This window comes from Salmo salar, chromosome 01, assembly GCF_965601325.2.
Source record: "Salmo salar chromosome 01, fSalSal1, whole genome shotgun sequence".
NCBI classification, from domain to species: Eukaryota; Metazoa; Chordata; class Actinopteri; order Salmoniformes; family Salmonidae; genus Salmo; species Salmo salar.
In genome coordinates this window covers 93,027,982-93,042,866 of record NC_138291.1, presented here as the reverse complement: position 1 = coordinate 93,042,866, position 14,885 = coordinate 93,027,982, and the positions used below count along the sequence as shown (strand labels likewise).

Below are 14,885 nucleotides of genomic sequence, written 5' to 3'. Positions count from 1 at the left end.
AACATTATTGGGCACAGTCAACAGCACAAATGTCAAGAAGGTAGAGACAACAATACATCACACAAAGCAGCCACAACTGTCAGTAAGAGTGTCCATGATTGAGTCTTTGAATGAAGAGATTGAGATAAAACTGTCCAGTTTGAGTGTTTGTTGCAGCTCGTTCCAGTCGCTAGCTGCAGTGAACTGAAAAGAGGAGCAACCCAGGGATGTGTGTGCTTTGGGGACCAGAATGTGACTGGCAGAATGGGTGTTGTATGTGGAGTATGAGGGCTGCAGTAGATATCTCAGATAGGGGGGAGTGAGGCCTAAGAGGGTTTTATAAATAAGCATTAACCAATGGGTCTTGCGATGGGTATACAGAGATGACCAGTTTACAGAGGAGTATAGAGTGCAGTGATGTGTCCTATAAGGAGCATTGGTGGCAAATCTTATGGCCGAATGGTAAAGAACGTCTAGCCGCTCGAGAGCACCCTTACCTGCCGATCTATAAATTATGTCTCCGTAATCGAGCACGGGTAGGATGGTCATCTGAATCAGGGTTAGTTTGGCAGCTGGGGTGAAAGAGGAGCGATTACGATAGAGGAAACCAAGTCTAGATTTAACTTTAGCTTGCAGCTTTGATATGTACTGAGAGAAGAACAGTGCACTGTCTAGCCATACTCCCAAGTACTTGTATGAGGTGACTACCTCAAGCTCTAAACCCTCAGAGGTAGTAAGCATCAGGGATAGTCGCTTTAGAAGGGGTGGGAGATGAGGAAATGTTGGACTGGCAAGGAGGTATGGCTGAGTCAAATAGGAATCCTGACTTAATGAAGTGGTGATTAAAGAGCTCAGCCATGTGCTTCTTGTCAGTAACAACCACACCATTGTCGTGTCTTTGGGGTACCATTAAACTGAAGACATGTTTATCAATTAACTCCCTGTAATTATTATCACGCGATTAAACTGATTCATCGTTTAATTGTAATTAACTAGGAGATCGGGGCACCAAGGAAAATATTCAGATTACAAAGTTATAATTTTCCTAATATAACTTTCCTATATTATAACATTATATATTATATTCTATTATAGTATAGGCCGATTATCTTCTGGTTTAAATGGTGTATTTTACCTCGCGTCCAGTCTCATTCCAAACGTCGTAAATTGTTGTATCTGCACGAACCCAGTCTTTACTAAAATCATCCATACATCAATTGTCTTAAAATCATTTATTTACTAAACTAAGTAATTCACATGAAGTATACAAACAGTAATTATCATCACAAAGAATTGGTAGAGTAATGTGCCCTAGTGGTCTAAACAGGCATGGCTGGTGTCTTGTCGAACAATGGGTCATAAAGGGCAGCTGAGAAGACCCTACAGAGTTCATTAATATTAACAATTGACATGCTAATCAATTGCACATGAACGCTCACTCATTTGGGAACAATTGCAATCAATATATATTTACGCTCAGTGTGTCGTCGGGATCCTTGTTGAAGCGTCGTTCGGTTGGAGAGTTCTCTCTCTCTCTCTCTCTCTCTCTCTCTCTCGGTTAGAATGGATCTTTCAAAGCGACATTCATTAATGTCGTCATAGAATGGATGTTTCGTTGGTCTTCGCGTTCAATGATATAATTTACTTAGCTGCAGACTAATAATTAATATCAAAGACTTGTTCTTATTCTGTCGGTATCAATAGTCTAAAAGTTAACCACGTGGTATAGTTCACTTTCAGTAGAGTACTTGGATGGTCAAACCTATTGGCCAGCTCGCAATGGAGTGGAGGCCGGGTCTGGAGAAATGTAAATCAGGGTATAGTTTTATAGTGACATAGAACAGCTTGTCACATGACGCCTGGTCCTGTCTGTGTCCCTGGGGGCGTGCCGATGACTGAGTTAAGCTTGGTACAAAAATACAATTCTATCACATTAACATCAGTACATAGCATCTTAATGTATTACAAATAGCTTTATCCTTATTAATACATTTTATACAACCATGTGGATGCAAGTCTCAAGGCTGAGGCTATTATATAAACCGTTTTATGGTAATATGGCTATATTGTCTCTTATGAGTATCACAAAATTGTACCAAGCGGACCAGTTCGTAGCTGGATTCTTCACCAATCTTCCATACCTTCTCCAGAACACAAATGTCGCTTGGCTCCCCAATTCTGTGAGTTGGAAGAATTTCCTGTGTCTCTCTATGGGCCATGTGGCAAGAGATTCTCCTCTTAGAGTTTTTACAACTCCTTCACACAGGGACTGGGTGGGGGAAGGTAGGTTGGGGGATGGTGCAAGGGGGGAGGGGGTCAACTGTCCTCCCTGTACTCAAAGAGGCCAACGTCATGACACCATCAATATTAAGGGACATGGGCAGCTGTGAGGAGGAGGGTTTATTCTCCAGGTCATTAACCGTTTTCCAGAACTTCTTGGGGTTAGACCCACAGAGAGAGAACTGCTACTTAAAGTAACTAACTTTGGCCTTCCGGATAGCCTGAGTGCGCTTATTTCTCATTTGCCTGAACGATAGCCAGTCAGCTTGCGTATGCGTGTGCCGAGCCTTTCGCCAAATGCAATTCTTGAGGTGGAGTAACACTGCAAGATCATGTTTGAACCAGGGTGTCACAGTATCCACAGAAGGTGGCGCCCCTCCTCGGTCGGGCGGCGCTCGGCGGTCGTCGTCGCCGGCCTACTAGCTGCCACCGATCTATGTTTCTGTGTCTTTTGGTTTTGTCGGTCTGATCCGCACCTGTTTCTTGTCTGTCATTAGTTAGGTTATTTAGTGTGTCTTTTCAGTTCAGGATGTCATGCGGGATTGTTTTATGTCAACTCTGGACAGTTGTGAGTGAGTGCTGCGCTTGTTGCTAATTATATTTACCGGGCTGCGCCCCGTGCGTCTTTTGTTTTGGGAACGTGTTTTCCCGAGTTGAATTTATGTGCGCCCTGTGCCTTTCGGCTTCTTGTGTTGTTCCCAGATTTTCTATTAACACCCACTATTACTCCGGACCTCTGCCTCCTGCACCTGACTCTGCCTCTCTACTGATCCTGGTAATCGTGACAGAATCCCGCACCACCGATGGAGTCAGCAGGAGCAGAAGCGCCGTCCGTGGCTGAGCAGGTGTCGCAACACGCCAGCCTTCTCTACCGCCTGGGCTCGGCCATGGACCAGGTGTTAGCCCGGTTGGGGAGCTGGGAGAGAGGTGCTTCCCCAGCCAGACCAGCTCCGGGTCCTCATCCTGCGCCCCCACCAACACACACTGAAGCGGGCTCCGGCGGTATCCGAATTACACCTCCCAGGGAATTCGATGGGACGGCCGCTGGGTGTAAGGGGTTTTTGCTTCAGTTAGAACTGTACCTGGCGACCGTCCGACCCCCTCCCTCTGACGAAGAGAAAGTGAGCGTCCTCGTCTCGTGTCTCACGGGTCGAGCCCTGGAATGGGCCAACGCGGTCTGGGATGGCCCAGACTCGGCTCGGGGCGACTACCCAGAGTGAGCGGCTATTCCACTTGAGACAGGAGACGAGGAGCGCTCAGGATTTCGCCCTGGAATTCCGGACTCTCGCCGCTGGATCGGGGTGGAATGAGCGGGCCCTGATAGATCACTATAGGTGCAGTCTTCGTGAGGACGTACGCCGGGAGCTGGCTTGTTGGGACAACACCACCACCCTAGACCAGCTGGTGGATTTGTCCATCAGACTGGACAACCTACTGGCTGCCCGGGGACGTTCAAGTCAGGGCCTGTTCGTTCCACCTCCCAGCCCTCCTGCTCCACAGCCCATGGAGATAGGGGGAGCTGCGTCGAGGAGGACCGGAGGGGGGGGCCTCTCCTGCACCCACTGTGGGTGCAGAGGACACACTGTGGACCGGTGCTGGAGTGGTCCAGCCGGGAGGTCGCAGGGTAGGCAGAGCACTACATCGACCCCCCAGGTGAGTCAGCACCAGCCACACCCAGAGCCCCCTGTCGACCACATGTACACCTCAGTTTGTTTTCCTGATTTTTTCCCCTCACTTCCAGTATAAGGCACTAGTCGATTCAGGTGCAGCTGGGAGTTTTATGGACCGTGGGTTAGCTAAGAAGTTAGGGATTCCCCTGGTTCAGCTGGACCACCCCTTCCCTGTGCACGCCCTAGATAGCCGACCGCTAGGGTCCAGCCAAGTGGGGGAGGTCACTGTGCCACTGGTTATGCTGACGTGGGGGGGCCATGAGGAACGTATCAGCTTATTCCTCATTGACTCCCCGGCGTTTCCGGTGGTACTGGGAATCCCCTGGCTAGCCACTCACAACCCTCAGATTTCGTGGAGGCAGAGGGCTCTTAAACCTGTTGGGGCTAGGGGGCAGTATTGAGAATTTTGAAAAAAATATGTGCCCATTTTTAACTGCCTCCTACACCAACTCAGAAGCTATGAATATGCATATTATTGTTCAGGTTTGGATAGAAAACACTCTGAATTTTCTAAAACTGTTTGAATGGTGTCTGTAAGTATAACAGAACTCATATGGCAGTCAAACCCCTGAGACAAATTCTGACAGGAAGTGGATACCTGATGTGTTGAATTACCTTTAAGCCTATGCCATTGAAACACACAGGGGCTTATTAATCTTTGAGCACTTCCTGTGGCTTCCACTAGATGTCACCAGTCTTTACAAAGTGTTTTGAGTCTTATACTGTGAGATCTGACTGAACAAGAGCCTTGGAACGGTGGTGGCCGATTAGACTCTGGCGCGCGAGTTCATGTTGGGTACTCTCGTTCCAATACGTTTTAAAAGAGAATGCAATCATCCGCGTTGAATATTATTCATGTTCTGGTTAAAAAAGGCACTAATGATTTATGCTATACAACGTTTGACATGTTTGAACGAACGTAAATATTTTTTCCCCCCTCGTTTATGAAGACAAGTCCGGCGGGCATAGATCATGTGCTAACAACACGGAGCTTTTTGGACATAAATTATGAGCTTTTTCGAACAAAACTACATTTGTTATGGACCTGGGATTCCTGGAAGTGACATCTGATGAAGAGAATCAAAGGTAATGGATTATTTACATAGTATTTTCGATTTTAGATCTCTCCAACATGGCGGTTAGTCTGTATCGCAAAGCGTATTTTTCTGGGCGCAGTGCTCAGATTATTGCAAAGTGTGATTTCCCAGTAAGGTTATTTTTAAATCTGGCAATCCGGTTGCGTTCAAGAGATGTAAATCTTTAATTCTTTGAATGACAATATAATATTTTACCAATGTTTTCGAATAGTAATTATTTAATTTGTTGTCCTGATTGACTGGCGGTTATTGGAGGGAAACGATTTCCTCAACATCGACGCCATATTAAAACGCTGTTTTTGGATATAAATATGAACTTGATAGAACAAAAAATGCATGTATTGTCTAACATAATGTCCTAGGAGTGTCATCTGATGGAGATTGTCAAAGGTTAGTGCATAATTTTAGCTGGTTTTCTGCTTTTGGTGACGCCTGTCTTTGAATTGACAAAACATTACACACAGCTATTGTCAATGTACTCTCCTAACATAATCTAACTTTATGCTTTCGCCGTAAAGCCTTTTTGAAATCGGACAACGTGGTTAGATTAAGGAGATGTTTATCTTTCAAAGGGTGTAAGATAGTTGTATGTTTGAGAAATTTGAATTATGACATTTAATTGTTTTCAAATTTGGCGCTCTTGATATTTCACCTGTTGTTGATAGGGTGTACCAGGGGTGGGACGCTTGCGTCCCACATAGCCCATAGAGGTTAAGGGGTGGTCGAGGGAGTCCTCAGGTAGGTGCATAGGAGTTTCCATCGGTGCAACCACGGTGGAAAGTCCAGACCAAGTCTCCACCGTGCGCATTCCCTCAGAATATGCCGATTTGGCTATCGCCTTCAGTAAGACGAAGGCAACTCAATTACCCCCCCATCGACGAGGGGATTGTGCGATAAACCTCCAGGCCGACGCGGCCCTTCCTAGGCGTCACGTGTATCCTCTGTCTCAAGAGGAGACAGCGGCTATGGAGACATACGTCGCTGAGTCCTTGAGACAGGGATGCATTCGGCCATCTAAGTCACCCGTCTCCTCAAGCTTCTTTTTTGTGAAGAAGAAGGAGGGAGGTCTGCGCCCGTGCATTGACTATAGAGGTCTAAATGCTATCACAGTGGGTTTCAGTTACCCGCTACCTCTCATTGCTACGGCAGTGGAGTCATTTCACGGGGCGCGCTTCTTCACAAAATTAGATCTCAGGAGCGCGTATAACCTGGTGCGTATCCGAGATGGAGACGAGTGGAAAACCGCATTTAGTACCACATCGGGCCATTATGAGTACCTCGTCATGCCGTGTGGGTTAAAAAATGCTCCCGCCGTCTTCCAATCCTTTGTGGACGAGGTCCTTAGCCTCTTGGGGCTAGGTGGGACGCTAGCGTGCCACCCGTGGTGCACTCCATCAACAGCAGGTGCATTTCAAGAGCGGCAAATTTGAATCCAAATAAATGTCAAAATTCAAATTTTTCAAAAATACAACTATGTTACACCATTTGAAAGATAAACATCTCCTTAATCTAACCACGTTTTACGATTTCAAAAAGGTTTTACGGCGAAAGCATAAATTTAGAGTATGTTAGGACAGTACATTTACAAGAGTTGTGTGTAATGTTTTGTCAAGTCAAAGACAGGGTCACCAAAACCATAAAACCAGCTAAAATGATACACTAACCTTTTACAATCTCCATCAGATGACACTCCTAGGACATTATGTTAGACAATGCATGCATTTTTAGTTCTATCAAGTTCATATTTATATACAAAAACAGCGTTTTACTATGGCATTGATGTTGAGGAAATCGTTTCCCTCCAATAACCGGCAGTCAAGTCAGCGTCACAAATTAAATAATTAAAATTAGAAAACATTGGTAAAATATTATATTGTCATTTAAAGAATTATAGATTTACATCTTTTGAACGCAATCAACTTGCCAGATTTAAAAATAACCTTACTGGGAAATCACACTTTGCAATAATCTGAGCACTGTGCCCAGAAAAATACGCGTTGCGATACAGACTAGACGTCATGTTGGGGAGATCTAAAATCGAAAATACTATGTAAATAATCCATTACCTTTGATTCTCTTCATCAGATGTCACTTCCAGGTATCACAGGTCCATAACGAATGTAGTTTTGTTCAAAAAAGCTCATCATTTATGTCCAAAAATCTCCGTCTCGTTAGCACATGATGTAAGCCAGCCGGACTTCTCGTCATGAACGAGGGGAAAAAATATATTTCCGTTCGTTCAAACATGTCAAACGTTGTATAGCATAAATCATTAGGGCATTTTTTAACCAGAACATGAATAATATTCAAGGTGGACGAATGCATAGTCTTTTATAACGTATTGGAACGAGGGTACCCAACATGAAGTAGCGCGCCAGGTGTCTAATGGGACATCACCGTTCCATGGCTCTTGTTCGGACAGATCTCCCTCCAGAAGACTCAAAACACTTTGTAAAGGCTGGTGACATCTAGTGGAAGCAATAGGAAGTGCCAAAATATTCCTAAACCCCTGTGTTTTTCAATGGGATAGGTTTAAAGTCAATACAACACATCAGGTATCCACTTCCTGTCAGAAAATGTCTCAGGGTTTTGCCTGCCAAATGAGTTCTGTTATACTCACAGACACCATTCAAACAGTTTTGGAAACTTTAGAGTGTTTTCTATCCATATATAATAAGTATATGCATATTCTAGTTACTGGGTAGGATTAGTAACCAGATTAAATCGGGTACATTTTTTTTATCCAGACGTGCAAATGCTGCCCCCTAGACCCAACAGGTTAGGGACATGCTCGGGCAGGGTGTGGTGGTGTACATCGATGACATCCTGATCTACTCCACCACACACGCCGAGCATGTGTCTCTGGTGCGTAAAGTGCTTGGGCGGCTGCTGGAGCATAACCTATACGTCAAGGCTGAGAAATGTGAGTTCTCCAAACGAACCGTCTCTTTTCTGGGATATCGCATTTCCACCTCGGGGGTGGTGATGGAATGTGACCGCGTTACGGCAGTGCGTAATTGGCCAACCCCAACCACTGTGAAGGAGGTGCAGCGGTTCTTGGGGTTCGCCAATTATTACCGGAGGTTTATCCGGGGTTTTGGCCAGGTGGCGGCTCCCATTACCTCCCTGATGAAGGGTGTCCGGTGTGGCTACGGTGGTCGGCAGAGGCGGACAGAGCCTTCCATCGTCAGAAGGTTCTATTTACCAACGCTCCTGTGCTGGCACATCCGGACCCCTCTTTGCCATTCATAGTGGAGGTGGACGCGTCCGAGGCTGGGGTAGGAGCAGTGCTGTCGCAGCGTTCGGGCGCTCCTCCGAAGCTCCGCCCCTGTGCATTCTTTTCTAAGAAGCTGAGCCCGGCGGAGCGCAACTATGATGTGGGGGACCGGGAGCTGTTAGCCGTGGTCAAGGCTTTGACAGTGTGGAAACATTGGCTTGAGGGGGCACGTCACCCTTTTCTCATCTGGACCGACCACCGTAATCTGGAGTATATCCGGGCAGCGAGGAGACTTAATCCTCGTCAAGCCAGGTGGGCCATGTTCTTTACGAGGTTTCAATTTACCCTCTCGTACATTCCAGGTTCCCGGAACCGGAAGGCTGACGCACTGTCGCGTCTCTACGACACCGAGGAGCGGACCATTGATCCTACTCCCATACTCCCCGCCTCCTGTCTGGTGGCACCGGTGGTATGGGAGGTGGATGCGGACATCGAGCGGGCGGGCCAGTCAGAACCCACTCCACCTCAATGTCCCGTGGGTCTGAAATACGTTCCGCTTGGTGTTTGCGATCGCCTGATCCGATGGTCCCACACTCTACCCTCCTCGGGTCATCCTGGGGTGGAACGGACAGTGCGGGGCCTGAAGGGGAGGTACTGGTGGCCCACCTTGTTTGAGGATGTTCGTCATTATGTCTCTTCCTGTTCGGTGTGCGCCCAGTGCAATGCTCCTAGGCACCTGCCGCGAGGGAAACTACAGCCCCTCCCCGTTCCACAACGACCTTGGTCTCACCTCTCGGTGGATTTCCTCAAGGATCTCCCGCCGTCTCAGGGGAACATCACGATCCTGGTCGTTGTGGATCGGTTCTCGAAGTCCTGCCGTCTGCTCCCTTTGCCCGGTCTTCCTACGGCCCTACAGACCGCGGAGGCCCTATTCACCCATGTCTTCCGGCACTACGGGGTGCCCGAGGACATCGTATCTGATCGAGGTCCCCAGTTCACGTCCAGGGTGTGGAGGTCGTTTATGGAGAGGCTGGGGGTCTCAGTCAGCCTGACCTCGGGTTTCCACCCTGAGAGTAATGGGCAGTCAGAGCGCATTAACCAGGATGTAGGCAGGTTTCTGCGGTCGTATTGCCAGGACCGGCCAGGGGAGTGGGCGCGGTTCGTGCCATGGGCCGAGATGGCCCAGAACTCTCAGCGCCACTCCTCTACTAACCTGTCACCCTTCCAGGTTGTGTTAGGTTATCAGCCGGTCCTGGTGCCATGGCAACAGAGCCAGACAGAGGCTCCTGTGGTGGAGGAATGGGTCCAGCGCTCAAAGGAGACCTGGAATGCTGTCCAGGAGTGTCTAAAGAGGGCTGGAGAATGACACAAGGAGAGCGCTGACCGCCACCGCAGTGAGGCCCCCGTGTTTAACCCGGGGGACAGAGTCTGGCTCTCGACCCGGAACCTGCCCCTCCGCCTGCCCTGCCGGAAGCTGGGTCCGCGATTTGTGCGGCCGTTCAAAGTCCTGAGGAGAATAAACGAGGTGTGTTATAGGTTACAACTTCCTACATATTACCGCATTAATCCCTCCTTTCATTTGTCTCTCCTCAGGCCGGTGGTAGCTGGTACGCCGCAGGACGCTGAGGTGTGGGAGGTCCCTCCGCCCCCCCTGGACATCGGGGGGGCCCCGGCGTACACAGTCCGGGCCATCCTGGACTCCCGACGTCGGGTAGGGGGCCTGCAGTACCTCGTGGACTGGGAGGGGTATGGTCCGGAGGAGAGGTGCTGGGTTCCGGCGGTGGACGTTCTGGATCCAGCTGTGCTGCATGAATTCCACCATCTCCGCCCGGATCGACCGGCGCCTCGCCCTCCGGTTCGTCCCCGAGGCTGGCGTCGGCAGCCGCGCGTCAGGGGAGGGGTACTGTCACAGTATCCACAGAAGGTGGCGCCCCTTCTCGGTCGGGCGGCGCTCGGCGGTCGTCGTCGCCGGCCTACTAGCTGCCACCGATCTATGTTTCTGTGTCTTTTGGTTTTGTCTGTCTGATCCGCACCTGTTTCTTGTCTGTCATTAGTTAGGTTATTTAGTGTGTCTTTTCAGTTCAGGATTTCGTGCGGGATTGTTTTATGTCAACTCTGGACAGTTGTGAGTGAGTGCTGCGCTCGTTGCTAATTATATTTACCGGGCTGCGCCCCGTGCGTCTTTTGTTTTGGGAACGTGTTTTCCCGAGTTGAATTTATGTGCGCCCTGTGCCTTTCGGCTTCTTGTGTTGTTCCCGGATTTTCTATTAAAACCCACTATTACTCCGGACCTCTGTCTCCTGCACCTGACTCTGCCTCTCAACTGATCCTGGTAATCGTGACACAGGGGCTGAACCTGTTTTTAATTATAATTTTCTTCATGGGGGGGTGTTTGTTAACAACACCACTGAAAATATTAAAAAAGAAGGTCCAAGCGTCTTTGACAGAGGGGATCAAGCTGATTCTATACCATTTTACAGAGGCCAGTTCATGAAGGAAGGCTTGCTAATTTAACGTTTTTTAGCAAGCGTCTATGTGAATTCAGGACAGGTCATTTCACTAGGCAGCCACTACGAACACAAGCTGTAAAACAGTGATCACTAAGATCATTACAGAAAATACCAGACTGATACCTATCAGGATTATTTGTGAGGATAACATCGAGGAGAGTAGCCTTTTCTGGGTGTTTGGAGTCATACCTTGTGGGATTGGTGATAATCTGAGAAAGATTTAGGGAGTCCCATTGCTTTAGTACTTGGTCAGGTGGTTTAAGCATGTCCCAGTTTAGGTCACCTAGCAGGACAAATTCAGACTTAGTGTAGGGGCCAGGAGAGAGCTTAGGGCAGGTAGGGTACAGGCCGGTGCTGACGGAGGACAATAGCACCCAGCAACAGTCAACAAAGAGCTATTTGAAAGTTTAATGCTTAAAACCAGCAAATCAAATTGTTTGGGGACAGACTTGGTGGAGACAACCGAGCACTGAAGGTGATCCTTGGTAAAGATTGCCAATCCACCACCTTTGGAAGATCAGTCTTGCCGAAAAAGGTTATAACCAGAAAGGTTAACATCAGTATTCAAAACACTCTTTCTTAACCATGTCTCAGTAATGACCAACACATCTGTATTGGAGCTGTGAACCCACACTTTCAATTGATCCATTTTAGGTAATAAGCTTCCATTGTTAATGTGCAGAACCCAGGCTTTTACGAGAGCCGAAATCAGTTAAGCAGATATCAGAGCACAAATCAGAATTGGGGCTAGCAACTGTAGATGGGCCAGGGTGTACACACACATTTCCAGATATCATCAACAGTAATACAAGTACAGGGAAAGCTCTGCAGTGCTGATTTATGACATCTGAATATGCATCAGATGACAACAAGATCATATTGTACAGCAATTTCATCAGGTAACATGAATATAAAGCCGGCAAGAGGTGGTTAGAATAGGATGGGAGGCCAAAAGTCTGTGTAACCAATAGAGAGTCCGTGTCGCGAGTGTGGGAACAAACAGTCTGTCCCACGGCTGGGTAAAGAAAGTTTGTAGTCAACAAAGTATGCAGGAGTCATGAGGCAAATAGCAAAATAGCAAAATGCACAAGATTTACAAAATATATATATAACGACTTGGGGCTAGCCATTGTAAGTTCAGATTCACTCGCCCCAACAGTGTGTGTGTGCTGGAGGCGAGCGAAAGCTCAGGAGAGAGGGGTGAGTGTGGTGGAGGTACCTGTACCAGACAGGAGGAGACAGGCCAGGGCAGACGGTGAACACATCGCCAGGTGGAACCAAGCAGCAGTGCAGCAGGCAATGGGAGTAGGTGTCATACCCACTTGGGAGAAGCTTTTATTTCTGGAGGCAGATTTCTTGTAGAAAATGCCAGTGTATGGTCTTTGAACAGCAGGAGGGGGCTTCAGATGGTGCTTCAAAGACTCCTGACACTTGTTGGGCCCAAAGGCCTTTTACTTCACACCTTAGTGCTAATTGAATTTGTATCTGGCTCAGTTCCAGGTTGGAATGGTGTCCTCAGGTCCCTGCTGTTTGTTGGTTAGAGCACCCTCCGTATAGCTTGGAAAAATAAAACCTTGGAAGCAGTAATCTCTCCAGTTAATTTTGGTCAAAATTAGGTTGTAGGTTTGTAGTTTTGATCTGGAGTGAAGGCCATGCTGTGGAGTGTAGCATCCTGCATATGTACCTGCCGAAAAATCCAAGTTTATCTAACTCCAAATCTATCCTTTTGTAAAAAACGTGTTGAAAATGTGAGAGCTCACATTAAGCCGTGTCTCTCTCTCTGAGGGGGATGTTGATATGGTGCTGTGACTTTACCGTGACATCTATAGCACCGTTTTATGGTGCTGGTTACTTTTGTTGAACAGATTACAGTTGGAGTGACTCCGATACTGGCAACAGAATGTCTGCATCCCAAATGGCACCCTATTCCCTATAGTGCACTACTTTTGATCTATGGGTCAAAAGTAGTGCTCTATATAGGAAATAGGATGCCATTTGGGATGAAGCTAATGTCTTTTGTGAACTAGTTTGGGATGTTTGTGACAATATATGACACAACAGTATTTACTATAAACCTTAAACCACTTAATGCTCTTGGTTCCTGGAGGGACATAGGGCCTGTACTAAAGTTATCCTCTTGGGGTCCCGTGTGGCTCATTTGGTAGAGCATGGTGTTTGCAACGCCAGGGTTGTGGGTTCGATTTCCACGGGGGACCAGTACGGATACAAAAACCTGTATGAAATGTATGCATTCACTACTGTAAGTAGCTCTGGATAAGAGTGTCTGCTAAATGACTAAAATGTTTGTTCCTGGAGGAACATAGGGCCTGTACGAAAGTTATCTTCTTGGTTCCTGGAGGATAATAGGGCCTGTACTAAAGTTATCCTCTTGGTTCCTGGATGAACATAGGGCCTGTACTAAAGTTATCCAACGTTGGGGAGGCAGCGTAGCCTAGTGGTTAGAGCGTTAGACTAGTAACCGAAAGGTTGAGAGATCGAATCCCCGAGCTGACAAGGTACAAAATCTGTTATTCTGCCCCTGAACAATGCAGTTATCCCACTGTTCCTAGGCTGTCATTGAAAATAAGAATTTGTTCTTAACTGACTTGCCTAATTTAAAAAAATAAAACGTTGCTGTTCTTTTCACATTTGGTATACTTACAATTTCTCCTGTGAACTCTGAAGGCTTCATAATAGGTGTTTGCTTCTCATATTAGTTGCTGTGGTTACCTGTAGTCATTCTACTCTAGGCAAAGTGCTTAAAAACTTATTCAGGATCTGTGGGTCCCCCACAGGACGGTTGAGCTAACGTAGGCTAATGCGATTAGCATGAGGTTGTAAGTAACACAAAAAATTCTCAGGACATAGACATATCTGATATGGGCAGAAATCTGAAATTCTTGTTAATCTAACTGCACTTTCCAATTTACAGTAGCTATTACAGTGAAATAATACCATGCTATTGTTTGAGTTTTGAACTTGAAAAGTTATTAATGAACAAATCAGGCGCATTTGGGCAGTCTTGATACAAAATGTTGAACAGAAATGCAATGGTTCATTGGATCAGTATAGAACTTTGCACATACACTGTTGCTATCTAGTGGCCAACATCTAAATTGCACCTGGGCTGGAATAATACATTATGGCCTTTCTCTTGCATTTCAAAGATGATGGTACAAATAAAAATGTTTTTTTTCTTCTTTTTTCGTTGTATTATCTTTTACCAGATCTAATGTGTTATATTTTCCTACATTCCTTTCACATTTCCACAAATGTCCAAGTATTTCCTTTCAAATGGTATCAAGAATATGCATATCCTTGCTTCAGGGCCTGAGCTACAGGCAGTTAGATTTGATGAATGTTGTTAGATTAGCATTCATATTAAACCAGCCAGACCTCATATACACAATGGCATGTGTCCCAAATAGCACCCAATTTCCCATATAATAGGATGGTCAAAAGTAGTGTACTATACAGGGAATACGGTGCCATTTGGTACACAGCCATAACAAAAACATGCAATCATGCCTAAATAGAGAGAACACTTATTTACCATGGACATTTTTAGAAAGGTTAACCAGCTAGGCTCTTCTATAGATGTATAACATAGCCTATAGGCCACCGGTCTCTTTAGATATAGGAGAACAGAAGGGGTTCCACTACCTCTTTTGAAGGGATGCTTTCTGTCAGTGAGATGTGTTTTGGTCCAAGGCTGGTAACACTTTCTATAAAGTACATATGTAATAACGTCCTTTATAATGCATTATAATACATGTATGATGTGTTATGACTTTGACAGCGTTCATAGTAACTCATAAGCGGTTATAAAAAGCTGTGTGATGTTTTACTTGCATCTCTTCCAATGTAACTGCAGACAGAGGAAAGAAAAGGAGGGTTAGAGCCCCCTCTGCTGGTTAACATAGGCAGTATCTGTCCTGGGCTGGAACTCATCAAACCGAGACAATGGCGGTCTACTACATTGTAGACAGACTGACTGATCTACAAATCACCTTGCATCCTAAATAACCACTCTATTAATTGTTGATCAGTCAGTCTGCTTAGTCGGTGATCAGGAAAATGTATGCTCTGGAACATGTGGGGCGGCAGGTAGCATAGTGGTTAGAGCGATGGG

At 46.5% G+C, this 14,885-nt stretch overlaps 1 protein-coding gene across 1 annotated transcript in view; it reads left to right on the top strand.

The window, feature by feature from the left end:
- Positions 1-14,885, top strand: part of LOC106610207 (kinesin-like protein KIF19) — a 96,949-nt gene that overhangs the window by 73,599 nt on the left and 8,465 nt on the right. The window lies entirely within an intron of this gene.